The 21268-nt window shown below is 45.4% G+C and overlaps 1 protein-coding gene across 1 annotated transcript in view; it reads right to left on the minus strand.

The window, feature by feature from the left end:
• PRKDC (protein kinase, DNA-activated, catalytic subunit) overlaps positions 1 to 21268 on the minus strand; it is a 3362625-nt gene that overhangs the window by 281176 nt on the left and 3060181 nt on the right. The window lies entirely within an intron of this gene.

Raw genomic sequence — 21268 nt, forward strand, 5'->3', positions numbered from 1 at the left:
TTCCAAGTTGCCCACCCTTTGGATTAGGGCGTGCAGTTTTGCCTTGTGGGTGGCACAGTCCGCCGTATTCGGGCCAACTTCTTTTTCCAGGGACTCTGTACGCTCTGCCAGAACCCTAACGTCTTGTCTCAGTAGATTGACGTCCTCCTGGACCTCCCCAACTTTGAGGTCCAATGCCGTTTTTAATTCAGAGACAGCCAGTTCTAATTTCGATTCCCAGGCCGCTCTCAGGTCCGCAATCGCTGTCAGGATTTCTTGATTAGAGCTCGAAGTCGCCGCGTTACCCACGGTCGGTGCATCCTTATTCTTGGTGGCGTCCGGGCCCGGGGACGTTTTGGTGAAGTCGTCCAGCGTGGGCTGTTTCGCCTTAGGTCGCACTGCCTTACTGGACATGGCTCTGAGGATATGCAGGTCTGCCGAATGATGAGCGGGCGCACTGCACGCTGACCTGGTTAGGTCTTCCCGCAACTCTTTTCAATCCCGTCTCGGGCCTACGTCGGCCATTTTGAGTCGCCCTTTGTTCTCAGCGTCTCTCGACTTTTCTTCTGCGATCTTAGCCGTCGTAGCTGCTATGACCTCCAAAAGTTCACAGTACTTCGGTAGCACCTTCACACGCTGGCATGCATATCGTCGGTATTCAATAAGCAGTCGTACTGCACTGATTTGCCCGGATCTGTTCAGGATCTCGGGAGCTCCGCTGGAACGCGTCCTCCTACATGGCTCTCGTAGCCACGCCCCCTCCCGTTACTTTTAAAATTACCACAACCCTGTTCCCTTAGTTTGCCATTTCCCTCAGTCTACTCACCATTCGGTCGTTTGACTCAAGGCCTTCGGTATAGTCTCCTCCTCCAACCGACCACTTTCGCCTTCCGCCCGCAAAGCGCCCGTGGAAACCAGGTAGCGATTTCATCAAAGAGGGACCCTGCCCACTGTCTCGATTAGTCTTGCAAGATTTCTATTTGGCCGCTCTCCACAGGAAACCCTGCAAGCTTCCGGCTAAATGGTGGAGGATGTCCGATCGTCCGAAATACTGGAGCTAACTTAATCGATGGGTCTAACCATCCCACCAGTGCTACCAAGTGAACATATAGCCTTTAAATAGGTAGCATATCATGCGGTAGATGGGATGCAGTGTAACTCCTATACCAAATAATCAAACCAACTCAAGGCAAAGTCGTTATACTGTTTTACTATCAATTGTCAAAAACAGGGAGTTACAACAGACATCAACGGACGTTGCACAGCATAATCTCACTCAAAACATTTCATAAAAAATTACATTTATATAGTAATATAAAAACTTGTCATCTGTGATGTCCTACTACGTGGCAAACAAGGAAAACCTATGCAGTGTCGTGATAGGCTTAAAGGGAACATCTAAGTATACTTTCTATAAGGGATCAGGTTGTGATTGGGTCTCTACAGTCAAGTGGAGAACATATGCCCACCCCTAGTGCAAGTCATCCTCAACAGTTATTTGACACACAGCCCATCATTGGCTATCAAACTATAAGGCACTCTGTTATATGGCCTCCTATAATTGGTTGGCATGCTTGTGCCCTTCAGGAACATTCAGCTCACTAGCAGCACGTAAGCTGGTACCCCAGGTGTCAGTGGGTGGACTTAGACTGTGTCTCCCCACCCAATCAGCCCAACATCTCTCATCATCCATGCCGTCTACCATGGAGGTTGCCTTTGAACTTGGCCTTGCAATGTATTATTGCTCCTGGGAATATATGGGATTGTGAGCACATGCTATCTTAAGTCTAGAGTGCATGCCCAACTTCTATTTCCATCCATAGCCCATATGAAAGGAGACTGCAATTCGGCTCATTTTTCTAGCTTTAATTGTGTTAAAGGAATAAAACTTGGCACTCGTAGTGTTCTTATTTGCACCCTAACAAGGGATGACTCAGCTTCTCGTGTTCACTGTTCTTCAAGGATAACCAGTTCTTGGCTGCTCCAGTCTTTGACACCAGGCCATACAGCCTTTCTCGGTACTTCCTTGATTCCAGCTGCTTTCTGGCTGTGACACTACTTTCAGCCATCTTCTCCATAGGCTTAACTTTACTAAAATTGTGACACCGAAATCCAGATTCTATATAATGGCGGCACCGCCTGCAGTCTATTCACTACATATAGCCAGCTTCTAAGATTAGTCTACTTGCGTTGCTGCACCTGTACAGTTATGAAATGGCTTGCATTTTCTGCAGTGCTTTTCACACGCGCAATCTTCGCATATGAAAGTTTACTCGATTCTTTACTTCATCATCAGAGTCCATAAGGTCTATACATCCTCTTCTTCAGCCACTCTTCTCAATGTGTCACACTCATCTCATTTGGGGACCTCTTCCAAGAGATTGTCATCTCTACAGGGATACATCAGATAGGGTTTTCTTAGTGGATACCTTTTCTAGAAGGCTCTCCATGCAATTGTCATAACCACTGGTGTCGTGCAAGGCGCAATTTCAGGCTTCCAGCATATAGGGAGGAGGGGGTGGGACTTCCCGCAGAGGCATTTGGCTGCTCCTCTAAAGCAATATGAGCCAAGAAAGACCCAAGCGGGGCAGGCACGAGGGTCACATGTGAATCTATGAAAGATACCAATGCTGGAGAACAGTAGTTACATGTGAGTAATGCATTCTTTCTCCAGCACTAGTCCTTTTATAGATTCACATGCTGTATGACCAGATTAGAAAGCAGAACCACATAACCGTAACAAGCTGAAGCAAGCTACTTGTAGAAACATTTAACACAGGAGACACTGACCGTACGCAAACAGGTTACACAGAACTGTCAGGCCGACCCTGGACTCAGCAGTGCAATCCCTGTCGACACAGTAAAACCTTGAAAAGGTGTGTACAGATCTCCATGTTGCAGCCCTGCAGAGGTCCACCAGGGAGACTCCGGAGAGGAAAATTGTTGTGGCGGCAAAGGCCCTGGTAAAAATGCGCCCTGTGCTTGCCAGAGAGAGGCCCGCCAGCCTGCTCATGACAGAAAGAGATGCAGGAGGAAATCCACCTGGCAATTGATGATTTGGAAGGTGCATTTACCATTCCAGAGGGACAAAAAAAACAATCACAAAGAGCTGAGAGGTTATCCAGAACGACTTTGTGTGGAAGACGTAATATTTCAAAGCACTCACTACATGCAGAGAATGCAGAGTGCGCTCCGTAAGCGAAGGTGAGCCGAAGACTGGTAGCACCATTGGCACATTGAGGTGTAACGCTGAAGGAACCAAAGGCACAAATGGCGGGTTAGTGCACAGCCCCACTTTGGCCTCGTGAAAAAACAGGTTGGGGAGTAGGGGTGGAAGGTAACTTGGGTTTCAGATACCTCCTTCCTCTCTGTAAAACAAATGCTCCAGCATCTGCACCGGCATGGATTTTCCAGCCGGTGAAAATGCTGGAGATCCCTAGGTGTTCCGCCTGCTTTATGCCACCCCCATGAAGCAGGCGGACTCCACAGGGATCCATTGTACACGCTCCCTGCAATGCTAGCACCCGCGTCCAGGTAGATGCCCTGTGTCTTGATGTGTTTCAGGACTGGTGTATTCGTGCCATCAATTGAGAAGGCGAAAAAGGCAGAGTCAAGGTTTTTGAGCCAGAAGGGGGAGCCCACAATGAGTAGCTCTGTTTTATCATCATTGAGGCATAGATTATGGATGACCATCCAGTTTTGGATGATGCTGCAAACCCTATTTAGTGCGGTGGTATCTGCTTGGTTATTTCCTAGGATGGGAATGAGGATCTAGGTATCGTCTGTAAAGTTGGTGTAGGAAATCGGAGAGGGGCTTGGTATACATATTGTAGAATGTCGGCGAGAGGCAGGAACCTTGTGGAACTCCTAGAGGGACAACGATGGGATCTGCTGAAGAGTCTCCCAAGAAGACTATAGAAGTGCGATTGCTTAGGATAGATTTGATCCAGGTGACAGTCACCATGGAGAAATGGAAGTTGGGGATGAGGTGTTGGCAGAGAGTGTCATGGTCCACCAGATCGAAGGCGGTGGTGAGGTCCAGTAGGATGAGAATGGCAAGATTGCCCGAGTCACAGACACCATCTAGCTGGATTTTGAGGTCCAGCTGGCAGTTTCTGTGCTGTGTTTGGGCCTAAAGCCTGATTGTCTTATTCCTACCAAGTGGTGATTTTTCGAGAAAAGGGTTGGATCTGGGCATAGGTTATCCGACCTAGGATTTTGAGGAACAAGGGGACAGTGGTAATCGGGCGATAGTTGGTCGGGGGGGTAGGGTCAAGTGACGGTTTCATGACTAGAGGAGTGATCCAAGAAGCTTACAGGCATTAGGAACTGAGTTGGTCAAGAAGGAGGTGTTGATGAAATCTGTGATGATGGGGGCAAAAGTAGTGGTGCAGAGCTTGAAGATATGAGCAGTGCAGGCATCCCTTTTGCAGTTGGATAATTGGATAATTTGAGTGAAAGGATGGTTCGAGTACATTGTTTTGAGATATTTGGGTGAAGCTGAAAGGGAAGGGGGGTGTGTGTACAAGCGAGATTGGTGGCGTCAGAGTACGCCAAATGGGGTTTAGCAGCAAGAAGAGCTTTTTTGGTGGCGATTTTGTTAATCAGAGAGTCGATTTTTTTAGCAAGGGCTGTTTGCATGGTGAAACGCCCGTATTTGTCAGATCAGGTTTGGGAGCAGGAGGAGGCAGGGGTCTCTAGCTCCTTGAGGATGGAGAAGAGTTCTTTGGCGTTAGAGCTAGCATTGGTCATTCTGACATTATAGGAGTTGGCCTTTGAGGAGATGATGGCTTTTTTGTAAGTTTCTGGGGCAGTGGATAGTTAAGTACGGTTGCTCTCTTGTGTCTACGGAGGGTGATTAGATAATCCACAAACCAAATATTGACGGGCTTGTGTGATTTGCTTGTTTTAGCCTTGAGGGGGGCGTGTGTGTACACGGCATTGAGGAGGCTCTGGGCATAGAGGTTATAAAATACTTCAGGGTCATTATTTACAGAGGCAAGGAAACACAGGAGAGCGGGTGCAAGTGATTCTTCAGCGAGCTTGCAGGTATTGCGGACCTCGGTGGAATTGGTAGTGTGTGTGTGGGATTCAACATGGGGGTAAGAACGCCAGGTCGAATTCTATGCGGGAGTGGTTAGACCAGGGTAGAGGGTTGATCTCTGAGATGGTATTGGACGCATTCACTGTAAGGATCCAGTTGAGTATGCGTCCTTTAGAGTGCATGGTGTGAGACAGGCAAGGTATCAAGAGAGAAACCTTTATTTACTAAGGTTCCTGGGGTGGTGTAATGCCTGACTGGCCCAAACTCTAAAGGGGTAATTCCCTTAACTGATGTTTCTAATAGCCATTGTTGTCTAATAGTCCAAAGTAAAAGTGTGTCTTTGTCTAAACCTGCGCTTGCCCTCACTCTATACAAAAATGTAATAGGAAGTCTTTTCAAAACAAATAAATAGTGGTTCAACAAAAAGTGGGAACCAAGGTTGGTTTCGGGTGGTCTTCTCACCAGGTGTTGCTTGGTCAATGTCACACAAATGAGTTCAATCAACAGGGCTGTTCATAAGTCCTTCTCCGCAGGCCTCTTGTAGTTATTCCAACTACCTTCAGTGTCTTTAAGTTCCCCGGTTCCCTTCCCCAAGCTACAGCTCATTCAAGTTTCAAAACACCATAGAATAATTATAACACAGTTCCTTTTGTAAGCTTCTCGGGGTTCCCTTCCCCACGTGTCAATCATTTCAACAGTTCAACAAAACGAATACGTTTCCAACTTGGTTGGGCCTCCTAGGGTTCCCTTCCTCAGGCTTCTTTAAACACAAAGTCACGGTTATCAGGATATTTTCCTTGATAGGCCTCTCAGGGTTCCTTTGCCCAAGCTTTAGGCCTTTTCCAGTTTTCAAACATACCACTTAACCTGTCACAGTTCTTTTTTAATTTCACAGGGCACCTTTCCCCAGATGCAGGCCCCTTTATTTCAAAACACAAACTCCACGGTATAGGATGTGCCTTTTCCTTTTTTACAACCTTTTCCCTATATCGACTTCTCATGGGGAAGAATTAGAGGCTTTCGAAAACGCCAGGCTCTTTGCTTTTCCTAGGCGCGACCACTCACACCCTTTGCCCTCTCTGTCGTCTTCTTGTTTAGTTTCCCGACACCTTTTGTTTCTCCTCAGATGCTTCCTGCATACCTTAGCTCCATCTTTCCTTTCACTGCACACTTGCACTCTGCTTTCCTTTCTGTGCACACTTGCACCTGCTTTTCTGTTTCCTTCTTAGGATGCCCCTGGCACCTTTCCTTACTTTTTCTCATGCCCCTCTCTCTTTTCGTTATGGGCCACTTGCACCCCTGTGCTTCTTTCCATTTTCTACTTTTGATCGGTCTTTTGCTCACTTTCTGCTCCGATCCGCTTTTCTCACTTTCCGCTCTGTCTCTGCTTGCTGCTCTGCCTTTAGCCTTCACGCTTAATGCTTTTATGCTTTTGCTTTCAGCTATGCCTTCTGCTTTTTTTTTATTTTATTGGTTTAAATTCAAACCTTTAAAATGTTACACAAACAAACAAAACAACAATTAACACATTAATATTGTGCCCCAGCTATCCTCCTCCCTTCTCACATCCCATGTCATGTTATTCCAGCAGACCTCGCCTGATCGAGGTTTTCGCGTTACTGAATCGTCCTAAACTTTACTTGACATCTATAGCTAGAGGCCATTCAATTGCATTTTTTAGTTTCTCTTCAATTACGGGCAAAAATGAAGTCAGGGGCATAATTTATTTCATGTCCAAACCATTCCACATTCTCTGCCACCATTCCTCCGCGCACACTGACTGATGGTCATCATACCATTGGCCCAGATGAATAGATCTTTCGTCCTTTAGTTCTGGACAGAAAAGCACAAGGTTCTTGAAGGATTCCAGCTCATTGTTGCAAAAGCGACAAGTGAAATTTAGTCCTACATTACAAGCCCAATGGCTAGTCCGCTCCTTAGTTATAATCGCATTTAGCCGGAATAACATGAAAAGTCTGCTGGCTTTCGAATATGGGAAGCGATTCAGATATTTTTGTCGCACATTGTAGCCTCTTGCTTCGGCAGGAGCGTCTTTCATCGCGCTAGCAGATTGGCGTTCACTACCTGTACTAATCCAATCGGCACGCCAAATCATCACTTTAGCTGCCGTAGGATTTGAGTGGAGAGTTTCCAAACTGATATTATTAATTCTTAAGAGGTCTTCACATCGTTTCACCCATTGAGATAGAATATCTGGGCCTCTAGCTGACGCATTGTAGAAGATCTTGAATTGGAAGATTACCTCCTTGGCTCTGGATTTCTGAAACAAGGATAGTTGGTTCCAGCAGATCCGGGCATGCAGCGAAACTAGGGCGAGTTCATACCTTATGCAGGCTGTAGAAATTCCGATTGGTAAGCTTAATGCCTTGATCCAAACCGTGTGTTCCAGTAAAGCCCAATGGGTCGACGGGCATCCAAAGGCGTTTTCGCACCATAGGTCAGGATTAGGACCACTTTCTGTTCGTAAAAGGTTTGCAGCGGCCGCATTGAACAACGCCCAAATTTTCTTTGTATCACAAGACCCTGAAATGCCAGCTGGCCGCATTTCCTCTTGGATTCAGCTACCCAAGACTCATCACAGATACTAGAGTTCAGAATCATACTCGGGTACTTTACGCTTTTTGAAATACGTAGTTGATCTTGATCTAATGACCACACGTATTTTGAGACCCCTGACTTTTGGCTTATTCTTAAGTTCTCAAACACCAGTATTTCAGTCTTTGCTGTGTTTATTTTCAGATTGTTCATGCTCACATAATTTTGCACTGCCTCAAGTTTGCGTTGAAGGCCAATCGGGGTTAGATCTAAGATTACCAAATCGTCGGCGTACAACAACCAACTTAACTGCGATGAGTTGAGCTTAGGTGGAAAAGCCCTCACAGATTGAATCGCTTCACCAATGTCGGAAATGAAAAGACTAACAATTGCAGCTGCCAACAGGCATCCCTGTTTCACCCCTTTGAGCGTATTAATTTGAGCTGAAAGGGAACCGGATTGATCTAGTCGAATAGCAATTGAAGTGTCTGTGTGAAGTCCTTTAATTGCCGCAAGTAAATCTGCCGGACAACCCCACACTTCCATTTTTTGCCACAACACTTCCCGATCAATCATGTCAAATGCCATAGAAAAATCGACAAAGGCAAGATTCACTTTTGCGTTAGCTCGCAGGGGTTCCACTTTCAGTAAGTTTAGGACAAGCAGGTTCAGGGAACACCCAACAAATTTCACGAAGCCTGCTTGTCTTTCGTCCACTCTTTTAGCTGTTCTGGCCCAGTTGATCAATTTTGTTTGCAGCAAAGACGCGTAAATCTTACCCAGTAGATCAAGCAGAGCCAACGGACGATAGTTTTTCGGTGAAGATCTGTTTCCTTTCTTGAAAATTGGCACTATTATCCCTGTCTTGCATGAGGTTGGCACTTGTTTTTGTGAGTTGATTCTTGCAAAAACATCAGAACACAGGTCAGCCCAAAGATCAGGAAACTGTTTGATCATGAAATTCGACAAACCGTCGGGACCCAGCGCCCTAGAATTTTTTGCTCTCATGATTACCTCTCGGATGTCATCCCTTGTAAAGTGTAAATTCCATGATGCTTGGTTAGATGTTGCCAAGTTCGGAGCAAGATTTTTGTGACATAGCGCAGTGAAATGATGCACCCACTCATTTTCTGGAACCAGGCATACTTGCAGTGCCTCTTGCGGTGTTTCCATGCAATTAATGGTTCGCCAGAACTCACCACTGTTCTTATTTGTTAGGGTCTTCAACATAGCCTCTGCATCGTTCTGGTGTAATACAAATTGATGGCTTTTAATCCAATTTTTATAGGACTGTTTGGTTACTTTGTTTCTTGCCGTTATTTCTTCCTTTGGCCCTTGGTTATTTTTCCGGATTTCAGCTCTCATAGTTCTTTTGCGCCGCATCACCATTAGATCGAAACAGTGTTTTTTCTGAAATGAGCAGTTTTTCATTCCATTGTTTTTGGCTTTAAATTGCGACAATATAGGCGCACATTCAATCTCCTCCGGTGTCGTCTTAAATTGGGAGCATATATTGGCCACCTCATGTTCCTCCAGTCTTACACGTAGGCGATTTAACTCCACCCGAACTTTTGTGCCCCATTTTTTGCTTTGCACGCCTCTTATATCTTCAAAGTTTAATACCAGCATTTCATGGTCACTGTTGACCATTGCAAGAATATTCATGGTCTTTATCCTCGCATGCATCGTATCAGAGGCAAAGATATAGTCGATGATCGAGCTTTGGGATTCACGCGCCCACGTAGACTTCGCCGGAATGTCTCCTTGGGTACAGCCGTTTAACATTGATAGACCTCTTGCGTTCAGTTCTTCTGACCAGGTTTTAGCTAATTGACCTTCGGCGACACTCTGTGGTTTGAAAAAGTCAATATTTAGATCACCACAGACTATCAAGCCACTTCTAATGGTTGACTCTAGCAGGTTATCAATTATTGAGGTAACCTGATCAATGAATGAATATGTCCCGGTCCATCGATGGTTCCTATAAGTTGATTATGTGGATCACATCGTACACTTTCGGTGTACCAATGATTTTTCTTATCTCTCAAACTTGAATGTAGGGTGTATAGTTCTTAGAATTTAGCAACCGGTAGCCGGAGGACCGTTTGATCATCGTTAAGAGCCCTGCTAACGGCCGCCCCTTTTCGGCTTTAATGGCTGGATTCAAAGCACATTCAAATTCAGAGATCACTGGCAAACCACACATACATTTTTCTTGAAGACAGATCAGTTGCAAGTCGTGTAGCCAGTCGTTATTTAGGAGATGTATGAAGCCGTGCGTGTTCCATGTAGCAAAGGCACATTCCTGAACCGCACTGGACTTCGAGCATTAGCTGTGAGAATTAGCGTTCAAGGCCAAGGCCAGCCAATTCCATTCTTGCGTAGGTTCGTGTTCCATTAGGCTACTTGTTTTCGTTGCAGCAGACTTGTCGGCTGGACCACCATTGTTTATGGTAATTAAAATTTTCGCCATTGGACTGGTTCTAGGTGACTCCACCTGCTCAACAGCGACTACACTTTGAGGTGTGAGTGCGGATTGTCGAACTTTAAGGGCTGGTCCAATCTGACCAAACTGTTCCTGCTGATTCTGTTTGATTACTTTAGTTTTTTGCGAGATCTCCAGAGACGATGACTTACCCTTTTGAGTAAGGCATGCTTCGCCTACTCCATCATTCCTCTCCACTTTTTTACACCTTTCAGGTTCCATTACTTTGTAAGTATCGAATCCCAACGATAACAATTCTTCATCTGCATCTAGGATTACGTTCGCAATTATATTAGAGTTTACGTGCAGAATCACTTTATCGGTACACAAATCGTCCCGGACTTCGACAATTTTCAAGTCTTTTGAATCGAGAGATTGGAGCCAAGGTATATGATGGAGCAGTCTTAACACGTTTGTTCTATTCAAGATTAGTTTTTCACCGCCTGCCAGCCTCTCCAGCATTAGTTTAATCAAGGGAGTCGGTTCCAAGGTTCGGGCTGTTTCCTGCCGGTTCCTTGTCTTCTGATGTTTTACTAACGTTTCCACTTGATGGTGGTCAAATTTCTGGGGCGTAGATAGAACGGCGGCCAAAGCTGCCGCCGCAGGCTCTTCATTTCCTCTTGCAAAGTTCACCACGTTCAAAAGACGTTGGCGTGGTCCACCAACATCCTGGTGCCTCGTCTGCACGCTTGGCCTTTGTCTTTCCCATTTTGCTTGTAACGTAATGAACTCCGGGCTCCTAGGCTCGGGGCCCCCATCCCTTACTTCTACATCAAGAGGCACCAACTCACATAACCTCTCTTTGATCTCTCGTGTTGCGTTAGTTGGTGAAACCTGGATCTTCTGTGGCATACTCCGTTTGGGGTTTAAGGGATCTGTTGTCAAGTTCTTAGGCTCACTGAACGCTTTTGAGATTGTTGGTAGTAGAGCGACTTTTTAAATGCATGGAGCTGCGAGAGGGCCTTTCACAAGTTCAGAAGCCACTTGCGCAGGGTCTTCATAGGTTGATAGTTCCATTAACTCTTCATGAATTGCCAATTCCTCCTCGTTTAGCGGAGTTTCCGCAAGTTTCAGGTTAGTTCCCACTGTTTCTGGTTGGGCCACTTTGTTCTCTTTGATTGTGTCTGCCAACTTCAGACTGGTGGTGATTGCTTTATCTACCAGCTGAAACATATTGATGTTGCGAAGGAATTTTCGAGCTCCTTTTTGTTGAGATTTTTTACGGGCTGGCACGTTCTTTTGCTTTTTCGCTTTTTCATTTGGGGGGGGGGTTTAGCATCCACATTTGATTCAGTTTGAGCTTCGGCATCTAAACTTCCAAAGATAGAAAATAGGCCTGCAGACTTTGTGATAACAACGGGCACCTCCTTCATACCAGCTGCCTGATCCACCACTTTCACTGGAGGAGATGAGCCAGATGCCTTTTAAGAGTCCAGTAAGGCTGGATTGGATGCATTTTTGGCTTGCAGAAATGCCGTATTAAACGACATTTCCAGTAAGTATCTCACTGAGGTTGTTCAGATTTTCCACGTCGATTACTACCAGCGGAGAGGTGACCTTAGGCCCTAGATTGAGTGAGTCATTCCCTTCCGCTACAAGACTCTTCGATAGCATGATGGGCTGGGGAGTCTGTTTCAGGGGTTGCACTGGCTGCAATTGGCAGGCAGCCTTCTTGGCTAACTTGACGGTGTTGGATGGAACTTTTACGAAAGGTGATTGTTCTTTCGTTACCATATCTTTTATGTTGCCAACATTACCCAGCTCCTCACCTCTTTGATCTGTATGTGATTTACAAAAAAGAGACAGGGCTTCTTTCGCAAACTCTGCGAACAGTTTTTTATCCATCGTGTCATTCCGTTTTGCATCGTTAGCTGATTCTATACCCGTCAATATTTTATGATTCACTTCTTCTTGTTTGGTCTTTTGTGCGCCATGCATTACTTCCAGGTGCATCAATTTTGAGTTCATCATAGCCAGTGAAGGTGTAACATCCTTCACATTTTCATTTAGGGTTTCGTACAGCTTGGTGAAAGGTGTAAGAGAGATTGCCATTGCAGATGTTAGGGCTATTAGAAGGTCATTTGAAGGCACTTGTACACATGGGGCAGGGCACCCCCCTCCAGCTTTCCCCTGTGGCTCACATGCGGCTCGTACAAACCGTGCCCGTTCTCTCCGAATTTCTGGAAATGGACGCTCGACGAGCGAAGAGTCCCTTGTAGTGGGGTCATCTGACGAGTCCTCACAATTTGAAGATTGACTTAGTTGGATTTGAATTCTCATCCTAGGATCACGCGCTGCATTAATGTGGGAAGGCAATCTTTTCTGGGAGTCAGCCACCTTGCCCTCTTGTGACTGTACTGACCCATCCAAAGATACAATCTCTCGTGACTTTAGTCTTTTCTAGTTGCCAGATCCCCATATATCTCGATTTACATCAGTAATATTAACGCAGTGCCTTTTCTGGGGGGCTTTATGCATCGAATCCTGCACCGGGGTAGACACAGCTATCCGTTTACATGAGCGGGATTGTTTAAGTTGATCATATTTTGTAATACAGAAGACACCACCTCTAAAGAGTTTCTTTTGTCAATGTAGGGTGGACCTTCGCCGACAGCCCTCTGCTCACATTCGCTTTGTAATGCTGTGGTAAAGATGGGTGTTTTGAAGTGAGGATCCATTAAGTATGCCTCAGGGGTAGGGGTTTTCAGTATGGATACAGGAGCTTCACATTGATCCACACTTAAAGTTCCGGTCGAGATCGCGTTTCCACCCCTGGGAGAAACAAGAATTACACTTACTTCTAAATCATCTTCAGATCCAACATTGCATCTTCCACCAGACATGGCTTTCGGCCACGCTGGCCCAGAGAGGGCGAGTGAGCGGCTGACTCGGCCAAGCCCAACAGACGCTGCACGGCTTCCGAGGCAATGCTGTGCTCACACACGGACGCCAGACTAACAACCCGGCCCTGCCCACCGGTGTCATCAAAAGCGGCTGCGGCCACGGTCAGCATCCCCGTTTCGGGGACTGAATCATATCCTCAGCTTGCTGAATAATGATGGGAGAAGGGGGTGGGGGCAACGATGTGGTTTGGGCGGGTGTTTCTGAGTGAACGGTAGGCACTAATGCGACAGGAGTAGGAGCAGGCACTCCTCAGTTCGCAAAAGTTCAAAAACATCATCTACCATCACTACAGTTGGTTCTTCGGATATTCCTGTGTTTTCAGACACTGATCCGCATGAAAAATATTGGCTCACCGGTGGTTGCCGCAGTCGTTTTGCAGGTAGATCCTCTAAATTGGCCATACGTTTTACTTGGGCTCTGGTCCTTGAAATTAGATTGGATGGATCCATCATCTGCAGAGCGCGGCAGGGCAAGCGCCTTGCGCCACTCGCCAAACAGCCAAACAGTGAAGTCCTCAGCCTTTTGATCCTCAGGGCTTAGCGCCGCAAGGGCAGCAGAGGCGGCCTTTTGTACCTGGTGACCTAGGTCAGGTGACTTGGTCAGTTGGTCAGTCGTTAAAAGGTACAGGCACACGCACCTCAGTCTCTACTCCTCTCCTCCTCGTGATAGAGACACTCGCCACAGCCAAACAGTGAAGTCCTCAGCCCTTTGATCCTCAGGGCTTAGCTTTTGCTTCGCTCGCAGATTTTCCACGTTAATGCTTTCCTCTTTCTGCATTTCTGTGCCGCTTTTACGGTCCGTGCCTTTCTCCCGCTCCACTCTCATCCAAACGCATACTCCTGACTTTCTCTCACATTCCCCATGAAACTCACTGTTGAGAGGCGGTTCCTCCTGAAGTGCGGGGTTGAGGTCAGGGTCTCACCACCTGTCCCTCGGGCACCCCTGGGATCGGCAATGGCCTTAAGGGAATGAGCAATTTCCTGGACCTGGCCCTGCAGAATGCAAGCAACACTTCTCCGGCTGCCTATAGGTTTGGCTCCCTCGCCATGCTGCAGCCCACACACAACGGGCCAGCGTCTCTGCACGCTGTCCTCCAGCCTGCGGCTCCTGCTTCTCTCTGCTCCTGGGCTCTCCCGGTCCAGACTGCATCCCCAGATTGCTAATTTGTGTGGGCATGACCACACTTTTTATAGTGAACCAAACTGTCAGGTGTCAGTAGTAACTATAGAGTGCCTGACTATTAGTTGGACAACCCGGGTTCTTTCTACGATAGGTTTCCCTTACTTTCCCTTACATTCCCCATGTTATTCCTATGGGTAATCTTTACTGATCTTAGTCGCATCCTCCTCGTTTCAGTATTTGTTGGAAATGGGAAGGGAGAGATGAGGTGAGTCGGTAAACACCCCACAGAATCTGAGGCAGAGTATGTTAGGGTGTTTTCAGGACTGCAGGAATACAATGTCTTGCCATCGGGTATCCTCCTCCCAATCTCCTGTGATCCTCCATTCAGGTGATTCTCCCTCACTTGTCCACCCAGAGGGTCAGGATCCAAAAGCGATGGCCCTTTCCTGGCCATCTGAATGGAAGATCCCGAGGGAGTGGGTGGGAGAATACTGTCTGGTTTCTCACAGTGGGCATGATGATTAGCTGAGTGAAATACATGTCTGGAGAGAGATGGCAAGGGCTGTGGCTTTGGTATTGGATGGGTTGTTGAAGCCCAAGTTGAATTCACTGTGATACAGGCATGTTATCAAGAGAAACACAGACTCAAAGGTGTTTGTTTTAAAACCTTTATTTTTTTTTTTTTTATTATTATTGTTTTATCAAAATATGATTTTACAATTCTAAACTTTTTGTAGTGAACTACAAAGGAAGACAAAAGGAAGACATGTCTTTGTTTTCTGTTTTGCAGACTTCTGTTTTGCTATTCATTGTTCGCGTTTAGTAACTTTGCATCAATATGTTCTAGCATTTTTGCAGTTGCTATTTGCCACGTTGTTTTGTCTCCCCCGATGAGTCTGCACCACCACAGTTGCTCTTCTGGCAGTGCGTTGAAGCCTGATATCATTGGCAGATAGCACTGTCTAAGTGCTGCGGTCGCTGTGCATGTCATGAGTAAGTGTCTTATTGTCTCCGTTGGAGGTTGTGCATCGTTGGAGCAGAATCTGCAGATGTTTGACTGTGTTTGTCCTCGTACGTATCTTATTTCGTTTGTTTTGAACAGGTTGAGCCTAGCGCGTAGAATTAAGATCTGTGCTTGCCTGTTTGGAAATTGCTTTATATAGTTTTGTAGTTCATTTCTTTTTGCAGTGAAACTTGGTAGGTGAGCAATGAGTTTTAACATCGAGGTGTCATCGATCGTTTTGGCCCAGTCCATGTCTTTTATCTTCTTCAGCACTTTGCATGGATTTGTGATGAGTTCATCTTCATCTGAGTTGATTGCCTCTAATACTTTTTGATTTTGTCCTTGCCAGTTGGTTATCATGTTACACGTGTTGTCATTCATTTCTTGTTTAATGATGCTGAAGATTTTGTTTTTGCTGTCCATTCTGCATTTGCGGTATAGCATGACTCCATTACAGGTTGCGGCACATTCTAGGGATTGTAAACTAAGTTCGCGTCGTATTGCTGTCCCTGGAGTCGAATTTGGTAGATTGAGAACTTTGCGCCAAAAATGAGCTTCTAGTTTGCACCAGACTTTCTGTGGAATCATTGGCATGGCTTCACTGCCGTATGTGATGGTAGGTACGACTTTCATCTTGTAGAAGTTTATTATTGGTTTCAGGGAGAATTTTCCAAATTTGCTATTGATTTTTTTTGCTTGCGCTGTTAGTTTGTTCATTTTTGTGTGTAGTTCCTGCTGCATTGTGGTCTCATGGTGGGAACTGTCCATGTGGACTCCTAGGTATTTAAAGTTTGAGACCACTTCGATTTTGGTTTTGCCCAAATGCCATTGAAAGTTTTCCTTTCTTGGATGGGATTGGAAAATCATGATTTTTGTTTTATTGATATTGATTTCCAGGTGATTGCTATTGGCGTGGATTAGAAGGGCATCAAGTTTACGCTGCAGGCCAATTTGGGTTTGGTCAAAAATCGTTAGGTCATCAGCGTAGAGTAGGTGTCCAATTTGTGTTTTACCTAATGTTGGTGGGAAGACTCGTGTTGGACTTCTCATATTTTGAATGTCACCTATATAGGTGATAAAGAGTGCTGATGCTAATGGGCAACCTTGTTTGACTCCTCGCGTGGTGTTTATTTCGGATGATAGGTCACCTACACGGCTGAGTCTGACTCTTATGGATGTTTCCTGGTGCAGAGCTTGAATTGGCTCCAACAGAGCATGGGGACATTTCCATGCTTCAAGTTTGTTCCACAGGAGAGATCTTTCAATTCTGTCAAACGCTTGCGAAAAGTCAATATAAGCTGCAAATAGACGGTGCTTCTTTTCTAGGGTTTTTGCTTTTAGTATACTGCACACTAGTATGTTGCATGTTGTGCCTGTGTGTTTCTTGAACCCCGTTTGCATTTCATCATTACATTCTGCAGAGGCCGCCCATCTTTGGAATCTCGTCAAGAGTAGTGAGGCGTATACTTTCCCCATGAGATCTAGTAGGGCGATAGGTCGGAAGTTTGTTGGATCCGTGAGACTACCTTTTTTGTAGATTGGTACCACAATTGCTTTGGACCAGGATTGTGGCACTGATCTCGTTTCGTTGCATCGCTTAAAGATGACGCTTAACAAGGTGGCCCATTCCTCTGGATGGTTTTTTAGTTCTGCATTACTGATGCCATCTGGGCCTGGCGCACGAGAGTTTTTCAATTTGTCGATGATGTCTTCTTTTTTGTCTAAGTTCAACCATTGTTCACCTGTTAGTTGTTGTGCCTGTGGTTTTGCGTTTAGATCGGATTTGAAGACTTTACTGAAGTGACTTTCCCATGTGTATTGACTGATGTTATTTAGAATTTGATTGTCCTGGGATTGTTCAACGTTATGTATTAAGGACCAGAAGTTCCTGCTATTGTTGTTGATGAGCGCTTTTGTTATTTGTTCGGCGTCCTCTTGGTACAAATTGTGTCTATATGATCTTACCCAGGCTTTGTATTTTGTTTTGATATTTTGCATCTCTGATGTGCCATTTGTGGGCATTTGCTTGGAGGCTATTCGAAGAAGTCTTCTGTATTCGCGTCTTTTATCAATTAGAACTTTGTTATATGCATGCCTTGGATTTTTGTTTGTTGCATTTCTTTTTCTTTTTGTTGATTGTATATACGGCAGCAATAAGGGTTGGTAGTCGATGCTGAGGCATGTCGCTGAGGTGGTAATGGCCTTGTATTTTGCTGTGATTTTGAGAATTTCAGCAGTGCTTAATTTGATTCTGGTGCCTTTCGCGTTTGCCTCAATTTGTGTGTTCATTTGACGGTTTTTGTTGGTTTTGAGGTTCCATGCAGTTTCCAGCAAGTTGTGGTCACTTGTTGGAGTGTGCCGTACTTTGAAAAATTGTAGGCGTTGCAACATGGATTTAGATACATAGATATAATCGATCGTGGAGGCTGAGGATGCTCTCTGCCAGGTTGCTATTCTATCTGTTTCCACGAACACTTCATCCAAGTTGTGTAGCTCACTCGAGTCGGTGAACTTTCGCCAGATTGTGCCACGGTGTACGGACGCCTTTTGTGATTCCGTTGCGTTCGTGTTAATTGTTTGGGTGACATTTAGATCTCCGCATATCAGGATGTTCTCTATGTCGTGCTCGGTTCTTATTGCGTCAATTGTTGTTTCACAAAGGTTTATGAATTTTTTTGTAGTGATTGCAGCTGGGTTCCAATAGAGATTTATTATAGCCAGTTTTGAAAAATCTGTCTTGTAATTTGCGTCGCCTTGCCAGGCAATTTCTACTGCCAAAATTGATTGATTTGCAATCATCGTTTGTACAATGGAGGCTCCAGAACCGTTTCGGCAGGCTATTAGGAGACCTGAAGTTGGACGTCCTTTGGATCCTCTTGCAGCAGGGGATAGAATGATTTGATAACCTTCTAGTGTAGGAGTTTGCTGCAACCAAGTTTCCTGTAGACAGATTATATGGAATTCTCCAAGATTGGGGCCTCCCGGTGCAGTCAGATGTACATGACCTCGTGTGTTCCATGAACATAACTTGATGTCATTGGTGATTTCTGTTGGTTCGTTGCATGTGCCTGCTTCCGCTATCTTGAGTGGCTATTTCAGTGATTGTGTTTGTTCTGCCTTTTGATTGACTGTGGTTATTGTTGTTGGTGAATCACTGATTTCATCCGAGTATGTGCTCAGATTCGTTAGGGGATCTGTTAAATCCAATTTATCCTTGAAATTCTGGTTTTTGATTTGTTTACTTTTGTTTATTGCGCTTTCCGAGTTACTGTTTTCCCCTGTTGTGGTGGGCGTTGAACTACTCGTATTCCATTTTGGTACTGCGACTGGTGCTATTATTTCAAGACTTGGGTTCGATTCTTTTTCAATGTTATGATTATTGGCGGTGGCTTTTAAGACATCCTTGTTGATGCAGGTTGAGACTGTTTTTGGACCGTTATTCGGTTTGTCTTTTCGGCCTGTTGTTTCAAAAATGCCAAATGAGGGTGTTACAAGTCTGGTCTCGCGTTTGTCATTAGCGTTTGCTTGATTTAGCACCAACATTACCGATGGCGTTTGTTGTTTCGTGGACACATTGTTTTTGATGTTTGTGGTCTCATTATTGTTTACTGTGTTTTGCTGGGTTTTTTCTTTATCAATTACTTTTCTGTCAACTGTTAAGTCGATGATGGTCTCTGTTTGTGTTCCTACTTGATGTGTGTTGATAGACTTGTTTGGTTGATTAGACAGTGTTTCATTTATCGTTTCTGTGCAGTTGATGATCATGTCATTGCTGCTTGACTCTATTGTACCTTTATTGTTTGTGTGATTTCCTTTTGCTGTGATGTAACCTTCCAAGTATACTATTTTTGTCAGCAACATTGCTAGGATGACTTGTTGATCTTTTACTGCGTCATTCATGGTCTCATATAATTTGCAGAAGGGATTGAGTGCAATAGTTATGACAGACATAATTCCTTGTAGGTCCGTTTTTTTTGAGGATGCTTCTTGTACTGCGTTTGGCGTTTGTGGGCATGAGGTTCTGCCTGACTGATGTTCAAGGTCACTATGGCTTCTCCTGGGTGTTCGTGGATGATGAGAACCTCTTGCTTCCGTTTGTATTATTTTTTCTGTCGGAAAGGTCCATTGAGGTCGATCTTTTATTTTATCCCCTTGTATGTCCAGTTCCGCTATCTTTAAATGTTTGTTTGGTTCTTTTGTTTCTGTCGCGTGATGACTGGTTGAGCGTGGGCTGAGACTTTGACTGGATGCAGCTCGTGATGGGGATACTTCTGACACAAGGGTCTGAGGTAGGCTTTCTTGTTCTTGTGTTTTTGCTATGACCGCAATGGCCTTTTGAGGCTCTTTAAGTTCTTTACTGCTTCGAATCGGTTGTTCATCGCTTGTCGCGCTCTCCTGGTCTGTGTTAAACGATGTTGAGTACACACCTTCTGTGGTGTCTTGATAAGGTGCATTTTTTCTGTTAGGTGTGTCTTCATCTATATTCATGGAGGGGCTAACTTTTGCCATTTGGCCTGTTGCATTCTCGTTATTTGCGTTTGTTTTTTTGCCGTCCTCAATAGTTAAGTCTGTTGATGTACTTCTTTGAACTACGGTTTTGTCTGCTTGTGGCGATCGAACTTCAGGTGTGAGATCCATTCTTCGTTGTTTTGCGTGTGGTATGTTTTCGCTTATGGCTGTTAGCATTTCTGCATCAGAAATTTCCGTGAAGTTTCGTGATTTCTTCAGTAGCTGGAGTTCAAAAAAGTCAGTCAACATTCGCATAGTGTTTGTTTTTTTTGCTTTTGCGATGCTTGCGCTTTTGCTCATCCGCTCTTTCACAGTGAGTGATGCGTTCTTAATGGATCGATTCACTTTGGATCTTGCATGCGTATTTGAGTTAGTATTCTTTTGATTGGTTAGTTTGTGCGAACTTGATTGTCCGAATGTGGTTTCACAACTGTCTCTGCTTCTTTTTTTCAAGTTTCGCTCTGATGTTAGTGCGCTTTCTACGCAATTCGTTTCTGGTGGAGCGTGTTCCGTACCGTTTGTGCTTTCCTGGAGGTTTTCTTCATTGTTTGAGGCGTGCACTAGGACTTTTACTTGTTGATGGGTCTTCGTTGATAATTGGTTATGAGTCTGTTTTTCAGGTTTTTTCTCTTTCTGTCTATACGGTTCACAGCTCTCTACTTCGATTACGGGTTGTGTGTCCTTCATGTGCACACGATCTTCATCCTCTGACGGCAGGTCAGAGGTGACTATAGACAATCCAGAGTTGGTAGAGCTTGATTGCAGCGTTTCTTCGACGTCTTCATTTTGAGGGCGTGTGTCTGTTCCCTCACTTTGCTCCAGGCTCTCTTCATGCATACACTCCAACCCCCCTCCGGGGGTTGGCGGTGTGGTTTGCTTGGGAGTGCCGAGTTGTGGGGCTGTAGACTTCTTGCCGTCCTTGCTCTCTTTGTTTTCCGAATGTTTGCGATTTTGGACGCTGGTTATTGTTTCCTCGTTCACGGTAGTTTCAAAGATTGTAGTGGGGTGTGCGCAGACTTGTGGTTTCTTTCTAGATTGACTGTCCGCGGACCGGTGTGCTCGCAACTTGTTTGTATGAGGGATATTGACGATGCATCAGTGACTTCAGAGGGAGCATCGTTCTTCTTTGTCGATATATTTGTCTCGTCTCTTTCAATGGCTGCACCGGTTCTGGGCCCTCCTACTCCTTTCCTCGAGCTGCGAAGACGACGCCCGTCATCTTCATCCATTTCCGGAATGAACAGATTTTGTGCACTGGGAACTTGGGTGCGTGTAATGAGTTAGTAAACTTCAATGCTAGTGATTTGAGTGGGATGGGTGTTGGAATTGGAGTTTATGGGCTGGATGCAAGGAGAGAAGGCTTAAGAGCTTGGAAGGGCTTACCGTGTGAGCTTGAGCTTCTCGGTCAGGTCGCTCCCGCTGCCCTCCGCCTGACCACGCCAGACCACTTAGCACCGCGCGCGCTCCGCGCCGCGGATGGTGTTTTGTAGTTGCTGCAGCTCCTCCTTCGAAAATCGTGGCAATGGATAACAGACTCTGACCACGCCAGACCACTTAGACACCACTTCGCACCGCGCGCGCTCCGCGCCGCGGATGGTGTTTTGTAGTTGCTGCAGCTCCTCCTTCGAAAATCATGGCAATGGATAACAGACTGACCACGCCAGAC

This window comes from Ambystoma mexicanum, chromosome 5q (assembly GCF_040938575.1).
Source record: "Ambystoma mexicanum isolate Mex_15411 chromosome 5q, UKY_AmexF1_1, whole genome shotgun sequence".
Lineage (NCBI taxonomy): Eukaryota > Metazoa > Chordata > Amphibia > Caudata > Ambystomatidae > Ambystoma > Ambystoma mexicanum.